This window comes from Taudactylus pleione, unplaced genomic scaffold (assembly GCF_031769625.1).
Source record: "Taudactylus pleione unplaced genomic scaffold, aTauple2 ptg000803l, whole genome shotgun sequence".
NCBI classification, from domain to species: domain Eukaryota; kingdom Metazoa; phylum Chordata; class Amphibia; order Anura; family Myobatrachidae; genus Taudactylus; species Taudactylus pleione.
Window position 1 is genome coordinate 1,584,237 of NW_028285205.1, and position 13,325 is coordinate 1,597,561.

Sequence of the window (13,325 nt, forward strand, 5' to 3'; positions counted from 1 at the left end):
AGCAGGGGTCATTGTTCCCGTTCCTCAATCACGAGGGACTGGGTACTACTCTACTCTGTTTCTGGTGCAGAAACCCAATGGTTCTCATCGCTCTATGAAGTCTCTGAACAAATTCCGCAGAGTTCCCAAATTCAGGATGGAAACGTTATGTTCCATCATTCTGGCGATGGAACCTGGGGATTACATGGTCTCCCTGGATATCCAGGACGCCTGCCTCCATGTTCCGATAGCACCTTCGCACCAGCGGTATCTGCATCACTATCGGTTCCGGGCGCTACCCTTTGGCCTCTCCACGGCACCAAGGGTTTTCACCAAAGTGATGGAAATCATGGCCGCACACCTTCGGATCCAGAATTTACAGCTGCTGCCGTATCTGGACGACCTCCTTTTACTGGCGAGCTCCCCGGAGGTACTGCTTCAACATCTCCACCTGACGATCGGTTGCCTGCAAGCGCACGGGTGGTTGATAAATTGGAGAAAGTCCTCCCTGATTCCATCACAGGGGATGGTTCATTTGGGAGCCCTGCTAGATTCTCGTCAGCAAAGGATCTTCCTGACTCCAGAGAAGGTCTCCTCCCTACAGCTGCGGATACACAGTTGCCTGAGCAGTTGCCGACTGTCGGTCCATTCGGCTATGAGAGTTCTGGGGTCCATGGTGTCTGCATTCGACATGGTGGAATTTGCCCAGTTCCATTCACGGCCCCTGCAGGGGCTGATTCTATCAGAATGGAACGGGTTTGTTATGTTCTGGGTTGTTTGTGGACCCGGGGTGGTAGCAGGAGCGATCACAGAAGCAGATTTGAAAATAAAACTAGGATCTTTAATACGTGCTTGAGTAGACATAATGTGGCAGTAAATAAAAGTCCAGGAATATATAAATGTGCACAAGAGTTCTGTGGTGGGAGCAAAAGGGTTAATGTCCAAGTAGAAACATTTAGAGCTGTGCAGGTAGTGAACTGAAAATAAACAAGCCAGGTTTGCAGGTAGTGAACTGAAGCGCAGGATGTCAGCAGGCTCAGGCACTCAGGTATGGGCAAGGGTGATGGAGGTAGTGGGGTAGTCCAGTGGGAGCTAGGAGCTGACAAGCAGACTGGCAGACAGCGAATTCACAGGAACAGGATAAGCACAGAGAATTCCCTCTCAGCTAGGCTGAGATGCACGTTGCACTGGCAAAGAAGGAAGGCACTGACCCTTCCTAAATACCCCATGCCGTGCTGTTACTGGCCGGAGGGAACATGTGACTCACCAGGATTGGCCAGCCGCATCACATGGCCAGAAGGCAAGATGGCGGCGCCCATGCCAAATGGAACGGAGACACCGCCAGGCCTTACCAGCGCAGAGTGACAACAGGCCCGCACAACAACGCGCGCAGCCAAAGCCCCCCGCCAGACACCAGCTCCGCCACCAGACGCCACAATGACCTCACAGGTAACACTCGCCTAGCGCCATGCTGAAATACCCTGACCGTGACAGGGTTACCTCACCGGATCTGCTCTCAGATGCTGGTATTGTCCCCAGAGGTTCAGCAGTCTTTGGCTTGGTGGCTTCAGACAGCTCATCTGGTCCCGGACTGGGTCCTGCTCACAACAGATGCCAGTCTGCGGGGTTGGGGGGCAGTGACAGGCTCGTTGTCACTTCAGGGTCGTTGGTCTGCGGATGAAACACTTCTCCCCATCAACATCCTGGAACTGCGGGCGGTGTACAGGTCCCTGCAGTCGTCCGGCACCGTTCTTCAAGGAAGGGCAGTTCAAGTTCAGTCCAACAACGCCACCACGGTGGCGTACATCAACCACCAGGGAGGAACTCGCAGTCCGGCTGAGATGTCGGAGGTGTCTCGCATCCTTGCTTGGGTGGAGTGCCACATTCCAGCGATCTTGGCGGTCTTCATCATCGGAGTCCTCAATTGGGAGGCGGACTTCCTCAGCCGTCACGACGTGCATCCCGGGGAATGGTTGCTACACCCAGAGGGATTTCAGCTACTCGTGGACAGATGGGGGCTGCCGGAGCTGGACTTGATGGCCTCCCGTCACAATCACAAGTTGCCCGTTTACGGGTCAAGGACAAGAGACGCAGGCGCATGTCTGGTAGACGTGCTGTCGGTGAAATGGACGTTTGGTGAAATGGACGTTTCACCTGGCGTATCTGTTTCCTCCGATATCCCTGCTACCTCGGGTCCTGCGGATATTCAAGCAGAATGGCGGCACGCTTGTGCTGGTGCCTCCAGCATGGCCCAGATGTCCTTGGTACTCCGATCTGAGGAGCCTCTCCATCGACGCTCCGTACTTTCTTCCTCAGCATCAGGACCTGTTCTCTCAAGGGCCCTGCCTTTACCCAGATCTGGGTCGGCTGTCTTTGATGGCGTGGCTCTTGAGACAGCCGTCTTAAGGTCTCGGGGCTTCGCTGGTTCGGTTATTAGTACCATGCTCAGGGCACGCAAGCCTGCTTCTGCACTGATTTACCACAGTGTGTGGCACACTTACCTTCTCTGAAGGTTCATGTGTCCGCGTTGTCCGTGTGGTTCCAACAACAGATTGCTACGCTGCCAGATATTCACACTTTTTTCCAAGTGTTCTCCAAATCCAGCCTCCCTTCGTGCCTCCTGTGGCTCCTTGGGACTTGGCGGTGGGTCTTCGGGTCCTGCAGGGTCCTCCTTTTGAGCCTCTTGAGTCGGTGGAGCTCAAGTGGTTAACCTTTAAGACCGTTTTTCTCCTGCCAATTGCTTCTGCCAGGAGGGTGTCAGAGTTGGGGATGCTTTCCTGTCGCCCCCATTTCTGATTTTTCACCAGTACAGAGCGATGCTCCGCACTCGTCCTGAGTTTTTTTTTTTTTTATCTAAAGTGGTTTCGAAGTTCCACATCAATCAGGAACTTGTTGTGCCAGCTTTTCAGTCACCTGATCTTTCAGCTGGTGAGGCTTCCTTGGATGTAGTCCGTGCGCTTAGAATCTATGTGGACCGGACTGCTTCTGTTAGGAAGTCTGATTCATTGTTTGTCCTCTTTGTTGGCAGACCAACCCCTCCTGTGAAAACCAAACGTATGTTAGCCCGTTGGCTTTGTTCCGTTATTTGTGAGGCTTATGCACAGGAGGGTTTACCTGTGCCAGCCTCGGTTAAGGCTCATTCCACTCGTTCTGTGGGTCCCTCTTGGGCTGCTAGATGTGGCACCTCTTCCGTTCGGCTATGTAAGGCGGCCACCTGGTCTGCCATTCGGACATTTTTGAGGTTCTATGCGTTTGACACCTTTGCCTCTCAGGATGCATCCTTCGGACGCCGGGTTCTCCTTTCTGCACAGGAGTGTCCCCGCCCTTAGTTGAACTGCTTTGGGACATCCCCAAGGTCAACCGTGTGGACCCCCTATGGACCCTGAAGTAGAAAACAAGAGATATGGTAAGAACTTACCTTTGTTATCTCTATTTCTCCGAAGTCCATAGGGTTCACAGGGCACCCGCCCTGACGCACCTGGCTTCCTATGGGCTGTGTGGCTGGTCACCGGTTTTCCGTCTCCAATTTCTGTGGGTATGGTTTCTTGTGTGTTCCAGTCCTCCTTCTCTCTGTTTAGTCTCCTCCTCCTGCCTTGGCTGCTTACCAACTGAGGTGCCTGTTGCTTGGGGGCGGGGTATAGAGGAGGATGGACCCAAGTGCATCCTGGGAGCAGCAAAAGCTTTAACTGCGTGGTGCCCGTAGAAACAGAGATAACAAAGGTAAGTTCTTACCACTTCTCTTGTTTTATATGCATAGAAGGTGGACGGTTATGAATGGAAGAGTCCTGCTCGGCTTCATGTTTAATAACCTGGCTGGTTCCAATTTCTTGTCACATTCTACATCTAAGATCAAAGACTTCAGGTTGCTCAAGTGAACCTTAGTGTGTGTAAGATGATCTAGAGCAGCAAGGAGCAGTCAGAACTAATAATGAGAAAATACAATATAGTGCACTCTGCTCCAATTATATTGCAGGACCAATCAGGCAGCATTGTGTCTTTACTGTGGTACAGAAAACAACAATTTACAGTGCTTTGTAATATATATTACAGGAACAGCAGTGATTGCGCTGAGTGACAAAATGCTCCACTTAAAAAGAAAATGGGCTCCTATCTGACCATTCCTGGGTCCCATCATAATTTACATGCCCCTTAGATGCATGCTTAATGACTCCATGATCCTACGGGTGATATGACTTGTCTGTACACAAAACCCATAGTGAATTAGGTACTAAGAGGTGTAGCTATCAAAGAATGCGTGGTATCTCAGAAAACACATTTTTGCAGGTGGTATGGAAGTATTAAAAACTACCAGGATGCATGTACCCAGGGGACCACAGCAGATATCAGCTGCAATCCCCTAGTCTTCACGTTAGAGCAGGCAGGGTGCCTTACAGAAAAACCATGTGTCTGAAAAAGGGGTGTGGTCACTCAAAGGGGGTCTGTCCTTAAGATGCTTCCACTTAGCGTGCCCCCTACAGTGATGAAAACGGAGATGCTGGGAGCCCAAGCTTTCCCTGCACTGTGAATGGATGCTGTGCCATGCTGTTCACTGCAGCCCACAGGTAGGGATGGCTGTTTTAGCTTGTTGGCATGTAGGAGCTGAAAAGCTAAAGTGGCAATTAAATTTGGTGTAAAGCAGACTGGGCAAATATTGCTTTATAAATATCACCTAGTTGCAGAAGTCTTTCCTGTTCTTGTACAGTGCAGCTGATCTATCAGAAAAGTATTGTCTTTGAAAGATCTATACAGCTACTGTAGTACCCATTTTATTTGCACAATCACTAAGTAAACGTTTCAGTTCTTGGTTTGCTTCAGAATACATTTCCACAAGTTATTTACATTTTATATTGGACTGTTAATGACAGGGGACAATGTAGAACAAGTACAGAACATTTCTATAAAGAACATTAAATACAATATGACAGTTGTCTGAATATGGGAAAATAAAAAAGCTTTTGCAGCATGTGTAATTGGTACATAACAAAATTGTAAATGCCAGTGCTTTTAAGGCACAGTTGACATGGGAAAAACAAAGCTGCACATGGGTGCACAAATTCATATGAAAATTTAATGTGAAAAATTTTCAGAGGCTTTGGGGTTAAACACCTAGAATAAGGGGTGGAAAAATTGCTAGGGAGCATAGTCTTTGGTAGATCTTTCCCTGTGGCCAAAGCAAGATGGGAACCACCAATCCAACAGTCTGACACTTGGAAACCACATTCCTATTCTTATTTTGTCACCATACAATCTGCCAACCTTGATATTTTACAACCTTTGTCCCCACGTAGCCATATAGTAGTGTTTGACTTTTATTGTTTTCATTTATATACATACATAGAGCCATGGCCAAAAGTTTTGAGAATGACAAGTATTGGTTTTCACAAAGTCTGATGCTTCAGTTTTTATGATGGCAATTTGCAATTAATTGCAATTCATCTGATCACTCTTCATAACATTCTGAAGTATATGCAAAGTCCCTCTTTGCCATGCCAATTAACTTAATCCCAAAAACATTTCCACTGCATTTCAGCCTTTTCACAAGAGCACCAGCTGACATGTCAGTGATTCTCTCATTAACACAGGTGAGTGTTGACGAGGACATGGGTGGAGATCACACTCATGCTGATTGAGTTAGACTAACAGACTGGAAACTTTAAAAAGAGGGTGGAGCTTGAAATCATTCTTCCTCTGTTAACCATGGTTACCTGCACTGAAAAACATGCAGTCATCATTGCTTTGCACAAAAAGGTCTACACATGCAAGGATATTGCTGCTAGTAAGATTTCACCATTTATCGGATCAAGAACATCAAGGAGAGCGTTTCAATAGTTGTGAAAAATGCTTCAGGGTGCTCAAGAATGTCCAGCAAGTGCGAAAACCGTCTCCTACAGTTGATTCAGCTGCTGGATCGAGGCCCTGCCAGTGCAGACCTTGCTCAGGAATTGCAGCAGGCAGGTGTGAGTGCATCTTCATGCACAGTGAGGCGAATACTTTTAGAGGATGGCCCAAGGACAGCAAAGAAGCCACGTCTCTCCAGGAAAAACATCAGGGACAGACTGATATTCTGCACAAGGTTGAGGGATTGGACTGCTGAGGACTGGGGTAAAGTTATTTTCTCTGATGAATCCCCTTTCAGACTGTTTGGGGCATCTGGATAAACGCTTGTCCGAAGAAGGAAACGTGTGCACTACCATCAGTCCTGTGTCATGCCAACAGTAAAGCATCCTGAGACCATTCATGTGTGGGGTTACTTCTCAAGGGAGTGGGCTCGCTCACAATTTTGCCTAAGAACACAGCCATGAATAAAGAATGGTACCAAAACATCCCCCAAGAACAACTTCTTCCCACCATTCAAGAACAGTTTGGTGACCATGCCTTTTCCAGCATGATAGTTATCACTTTTGCCTTATGGCAAGGTGCTCAAAGTGTCTCGGGGAACAAAACATCAAAATTTTGAGTCCATGGCCAAGAAACTTCCCAGACCCTAATCTCATTGAGAACTTGTGGTCAATCCTCAAGAGGCGTGTGGACAAACAAAAACCCACAAATTATGACAAACTCAAAGCATTGATTAGGCAAGAACGGGTGGCCATCAGTCAGTATGTAGCCCAGAAGTTGATTGACAAACATGCCAGGGCGAATTGGAGAGGTCTTGAAAAAGAAGGGTCAACACTGCAAATATTGACACTTTGCATAAACTTAATGTAATTGTCAATAAAAGCCCTTGACACTTATGAAATGCTTGTAATTTTACTTCAGTATACCATAGTAACATCTGACAAAAAGGTCTAAATACACTGTAGCCGCAAACTTTGTGAAAACCAATACTTGTGTCATTCTCAAAACTTTTGGCCATGGCTGTACATGCACTGAAATTGGTGGCGAAACGTTAATTTGACATCTTGGAAATGCCCAGACCTACATCAGTTGCAATCTGACATCTTGTGAGCCAGTTTGAACACCGGCTAGGCTGCTCATGACAAGGCGATGTAATTTATCAGCATTGGAAAAGGGCATGGTATTGGGTGCTCAACAGATGGGACATTCCATTTCCAAAGTTATGCAGATAGTCAGCATTTCTCGATCTTATGGTGTCACGTGTATTTCGGGAATACTTCATGGAAGACACCATGGACAGTGCAGTGGCCGACCACTGGTGCATAATGATTGTGACCAGTAGCAACTTGCCAGAATTGTCCTTGGTAAGAGGCAAACGACACTGGCTCAAATCACATCAACATTCAATGCAGGAGGTACCAGACACACATCCAGCGTTCTTTGGTTTCCTGGGATATGGGAGCAGCAAACCCACCAGAGTGTACCACTTAACACCACTAAGCCGGACACGGTGCCTCACCTGGACTGGTGTCCTCGCTAATTGGACACTATAGAACTGGCAACATGTGGTGTGGTCTGATGAGTCAGTTGTTTTAGGTTGATGGTTGGGTTTGAATATGGCACAGACCCCATGAGGCCATGGACCCCAGTTGTCAACAAGGAACTGTGCAGGCTTGTGGTGGTTCCAATAATGTATTGGGTGCGTATGCGGCATGAGTTGGGTCCACTGGTTCGCCTGAGCACATCATGGACTGGTAACTGATATGTTGCATTGCTGGATGACTATTTGCAGCCTTTCATGGACTTAATGTACCCCCACAATGATGGAATATTCCAGCAGGATAATTACTTACCTGCTTTCAGCTGGACAGGTCCTCCTCTGCACCCTGGTCCCTCCTCTGGCTCCGGCTGCTTCTCTGACTGTGTTCTCCCGGCAGAACACAATAAAGTTGGCCACAATTGTGTTTCAGCCCAATATTGTAAACTATTTATGAAGCAACTAGCACCGCTTCTTACCTCTTTTCAATTATATCCTACAGTATTCTCTTCTAGAAAGTGCTAGTTAAGTAGAATCTGATTGGTGATGTTTGTAAAGTTGTCCCCATATAGCTATTTAGCAAAGTATTTTGAATATGTATTGTTTTTATTTATATTTACCACCCTGATGAAATGTCTATAAAGGACAAAACTCATTTGGGCTGCTTTTAATGGGACTTACTGTCTTTGGTGATTTGCACATCAAATATGCATACATTTGATATAAAAAAAAAAAGAATATCTATTGGAGTGATTGTATGTAATACATTTGTCTAAAAACATACTACACATTTTGAAAGTTGTATTTTCCATTTTAGGGTTCTCTAATCAACTTTTTATATTTTGGAACACATAAGAACTGGTACATGTACATCTGTGTGTTTTTTGTTATTTACACCAGTCTAAAGCTCTCTCCTTTAATACATTTATTATATTTCCTCTGCTTTTACAAATGTGGGTATTATCATTGTTTGCATTAAGAATAAATTGTATTTTGGGGCTTAGTGCTTTTTTTTCCCCGATGGTACTTAGCTGTTCATAGCAGAAACATTTTTATTTTTGATAGAATTTTTAAATTCTAATAATTGACTCAGGAAAAAAAATCAGTGAAAATAAAAGTAGAAAATAAGCATCTGAAATCTTGTCCAGAGTATGGAAGATACTATGGGGTAAATTTACTAAAGTGAGAGTTTTTAGAAGTGGAGATGTTGCCCATAGCAACCAATCAGATTTTAGCTATTATCTTCTAGAACACGGGTTCCCAACCACGGTCCTCAAGGCACACTAACAGTCCGTGTTTTAAGGATAGCCATACTTAAGCAAAGGTGTCTTAATTAGTACCTAAGTTATTTTGGTTAAACCATCTGTGCTCAAGCAAGGATATCACTAAAACCTGGACTGTTAGAGTGCCTTGAGGACCGAGGTTGGGAAACACTGTGTTCTAGAAGGTGCTAGTTAAATGTTATGTAGAATCTGGTTGCTATGGGCAACATCTCCACTTCTAAAAACTCTCAATTTAGTAAATATACCCCGATAAATCTGGTTTTAACTTAATACTGTGAATAAGTTTGTGTGGTTTGGCATTTTGGTGCATGTGTTGTAAGGAGTACACTTCACATTAATTGTTTTTATTAACAACTGGAGGAGCAGAATGCTAAAATATAGAGAGCAATTTAAATCAGAGACTCTATGGTGGCTGTGGGATTTGTATCTTCACTAGTGTAGGTTGAAGAAATCATTCGGGCAGTATGGATACAAAGAACTCACAATTTCTGTGTGAGTGGGGGAGATCATGGAGGCTCCGACTCTGTGCTGGGTTCCCCTTTTCAAGAGCTATTGTAATATATTTTAATATATTTAAAGGGACATTAGTTGCTGAAAAAAAGATGGCATGCACCGTGCATGTTAGGCATGAGCTTTAGATAGAGTAGGGGACAAATACTTTATTTTTTAACAGAGTTGTAGTGGAACGCAATGGTAATACTGACCAAAGGAATTTACCTTTTATAGTTTATAACTGAAAATGTAATTTGGTGTTCAGGATTTCTTGTTTTGGTGTATTTCAATTTCATAGTGGTACATTTTTAGTTTGACAACTGGTTAATACAGTGGGGCAAAGAGGGAATTAGAAGTGATGACATGGTAAATGTAACTTGACTGGCTGGGAGCCGCTTAGTCCCGCAAGTTTTATATATTTTGATAGATTTAAATTGAGTTTATCCCTAATTTTAGATGCTTTTTTAAAAATGTTTAATAAAAATACAAATATAAAATTATATAAGCATTAGAGTGTGCTGCCGGCCGCTAGAGAGAGAGAGAGGAGGGGTCCCCAGACGGAGACTGCACAAAGGCTTTTTCCTCTCTTAATTCACTCCTGAACCCAGGGTACAACGGCAGAATCAGTGCCAGATTAAGGTCCACGTGGGTCTGGAGCTGAAATTTCTGAGGTTTGCCACTGCAGGGGGTGTGTCTAATGCTGTGGGGTGTGACTAGTGATGTGGGTGTGGTCTATACTGTGTGCCATTGTATGATGGTCACTGATGATCTCTATATTATAGTGTGGTCAATGTAATGATCTCTGTATTATATTGTAGACACAGATGCTCTATTGTATGGTGGGCGCTTTGATGTATCTACTGGGGAGGGATGGGCACCGAGATGGATCATTGCCCCAGGTGAAAGAACACTTAACTTCACCCCCGCCCCACTTTGCTTCTCTGCTCCCACTCTCCACATCCCCCCCCCGCTCCATCTGGACTCCATTCCATCCCCATACTTACCGTGTTCCCATTGGCCCTAATCCTGGTCCACCTCCTCTCCTGCTAAGCTAAGGTCTGTCCCTTGGGAGCAGCTCCCACTTCCACCTTTTGCGGTATTTCACACACGGTATCTAATTTATATATACCTACACGTGGACATAATGAACTATGGGGACCATTTATTAGTGAGAGTGTTTTGGACCCAATAATTCTACACTTCTTATTGCCACTTATCATGGCAATAAGAAATTATTCACCATCAGTATGTATAAAGAGTCACATGTAAAAGCAGAGGATCTAATAGGGCCCTTATTCCTGTGATGTGTAAAAGTAATGTGATGGCTTAAGCGATCTCCTTACTTTGAGTTTCTGGGGCTGAACTTGCTACTGCCCATGTGCGGTCTGCTGACCGTTCATGCATGAGTGGAGAGTGTAGGAGAGGAATACTGCAGGTTCCTCTCCTGGTACTTTTTGCTGACTGTATACTGCAATGGCTAATGTCATCTTAGGATGGCATTAGCATCCGTAGCTTGGTAACAGTGGCAGTAAGGCAGCCCCCATAGTAACCTGTGGGGGCTGCTTTTGCGATCAAAACCGGGAGAATGCAGCATATGTCTCTAATACCTGCTGTAGACCCCTGTAGATATAATTGAGGGATACTTAATATTTGCAGGTGGCACACAATAGGACCCTGTTAAATTTCAACTCCAGGCCCACGTGGACCTTAATCTGGCACTGGGGGTGAGCGATCACACTGATCGCGCCCCACCACTGGCTATGCGCCGGGCTGAAGGACTCACAGCGCTCTCTCCCCAGCGCGAAGCGGCGCAGAAAAAAATGCATTTGTTTTTCCTCCTAAGGGGAATTATGCCATATGCCCCCTTTACCTGGGTCTAGCGCGGCCTGACAGCACTCCCTACCCTGCTGTGCCCCACATGTTGCACCACCCTAGTTATAGCCCTGCACTCACATTTAAGACACACACCTGCGGCTCCGAGTCCAGAGCGCAGGCCCTGAGTGTAGAGTGCTGAGAGCAGCTGCTGAATGACTCAATCTCTCACTCAATGCCTCATGGGAAGAATTGCGTGCGATGGTTCAGTGGGTGGGGTTCTAGGTACTCATACTCCCCCCCTGCGTGCGTGTATGTCAGCCGCTTGTCATCCACCACCACCTCAAGTCCCGAGCTCCAGCCCCCTGCCGGCACCCCTCAGCCACCGCAGGGTCTGTGGGGACTATTGTTACGCTACTGCTCCAGATAGTACTGCAGTTTTTCTCTTTTTAAATAAATTATATATGAATGAATTTATACATATGATATATACACAATTATATGCCAAGAGCAGTCAGCTTGTGAGCATCAGCACATCTCTCCTTACTTAAGCCCTGCCTCCCGTTGCTGCTTAAGCCCCACCTCCCAACAGCCTCAATCTCTGGGAAGGCAGGGAGAGGGCTCGATATGTGGAGAGGCAGTGATGCAAGCTAGCCACATTGCTGCAAGGGGACGTGGCTTTGCAAATTGCAATGGGCATGATTGTGTCTCCTTGCAGATTTGCCGGAATCAGGCTCAAGTCAAGCCAGATCCCTCTCTCCTTTTCGGTACCCGGCAGGGGCAGAACTATGGGAGACAGTGGAGGCGCCTGCCATCGGTCTCGAGCTCTGATGGGGCACAGCCTCCATTGTCCACAACATATTCACCTCACTTAAGGCTGTAAATATGTACCCGGAGTGTACCGTCATGGCCACCCAATACATGGCAACTGAGAAGCCACCTTACACTAGTGGAGAGCTCCAGGTCAGACCATCAGCTGCTGCCTTCGTCTATCTATAGCCTGTTTGCATGCGAATTGCTACATTACAGTGTCAGTGGCTGTGATGGGGCACCAAATTGTAACTTGCGTCTGGGATGAACTTACGCCACTAGCCAGGGAAGTGATACTAATGATCCCATTTGAATGTGTATATATATATATCTCTATATATCTGCTTCTCTTTTATATAACCGCTCTTCAGGGAGTCAGAAAGATTGCTACTATTCCAGGGAGTCTCCCTGACAGCCAGGGAGAGTTGGCAAGTATGCTCTAAACCTAACCCCAAACCCCCCCCCCTTCGGCATCCCGGTAGTCACAATGCCGGCGTCAGTATTCTGGCGCCGGTAAGGTAAGCGGCGGCATCCAGGCTGCCAGGATACCGAATGCATACCTCAAGATGCATAGTCAGTGTCAGGAAGAATTTGTCATCATTCTTTGGGCTCTATTTATTAACATTATTTTTACTAAAATAAAGTGAAAAAGGGTGTTTTCACACCCTTTTCACATTATTTTAGTTTCACCTGTAGTTACTATAGGGCAATTGGAGTAGAATTTGTAAAATTCTACTCCAACCCCCAGTATCACTTATTTTTAGTAAAGCAGATCGCATTTCCCATAATTGTAATGGGAAATGTGATCCGACCTAAGTTACTAAAAATAAATTGTAAAAAAATACCGGGGGAAGCCCTGTGATAATAACTGTGATGGGATCCGCAGGGACAGAGCTTTATCGCAAGCTCTGTCCCTGCAAGGGATTTATAGTAAATCCCTGTGATATTGCCTAAATTCGCTATGCGAATTCAGTCGGTAATATCACCCTACAATCCGCATTCAATATGCGGATTGTAGTAAATAGAGCCCTTTGTGAGAGCTAAAATTTAGGGTTTGGTGTGTCAATTCTATTTTATAAAAGGTGCAAACAAATACCTTGTGTTTTAAAAATGTTTTATTGTATTCCGTCTTCAAAAATTAGTTACCAACAAATACATGTGTGGTTTGTGTTTACTAGAGTGTGCAGGCATGCTTGGAAAACCTGTACAAAAATATTTTCCATTCTAATAAAGTATAGACAGAGTGCAGGCAATGGCTGCCACACCCCTGACTGTGTGCTCGATACACCCAGCCTGTAATCTTATAGCAGGTAGAGGAATCTGTAAGAACCCTGCACTGGTATATCACCTGCACTCACCTGTACATCTACAGTATACATATAGAAGCTGCACCTGTACAGCATCAAATATAGGATCTGCAGAGAATATCAACTTAAAGCCCCCACAGGTAAGAGGACAGTCTTCTCTGGGGTTTCCCTGTCACATGCACTTATATCCTCTTTCCTGGAGATGTCTCAGTTGACTTGTTCAGCACTTAAATACTGTGTAAACACCATGTAATGAATGGAAGTAGT

General features: G+C 45.6%; 1 protein-coding gene across 17 annotated transcripts in view; it reads left to right on the forward strand.

The window, feature by feature from the left end:
• Positions 1-13,109: 13,109 nt before the first annotated feature.
• The window catches only part of BCAS1 (brain enriched myelin associated protein 1), a 158,780-nt gene continuing 158,564 nt past the window's right edge, over positions 13,110-13,325 (forward strand). For 5 of the 17 annotated variants that reach the window (XM_088458039.1, XM_088458035.1, XM_088458036.1 and 2 more), the window contains exon 1: positions 13,111-13,198. The gene's annotated coding sequence lies outside the window, so the exon portion shown is untranslated. Of the gene's footprint in view, positions 13,199-13,325 lie in introns of all 17 variants that reach the window. The other 12 variants (XM_088458045.1, XM_088458046.1, XM_088458042.1 and 9 more) reach the window with 5 other exon arrangements.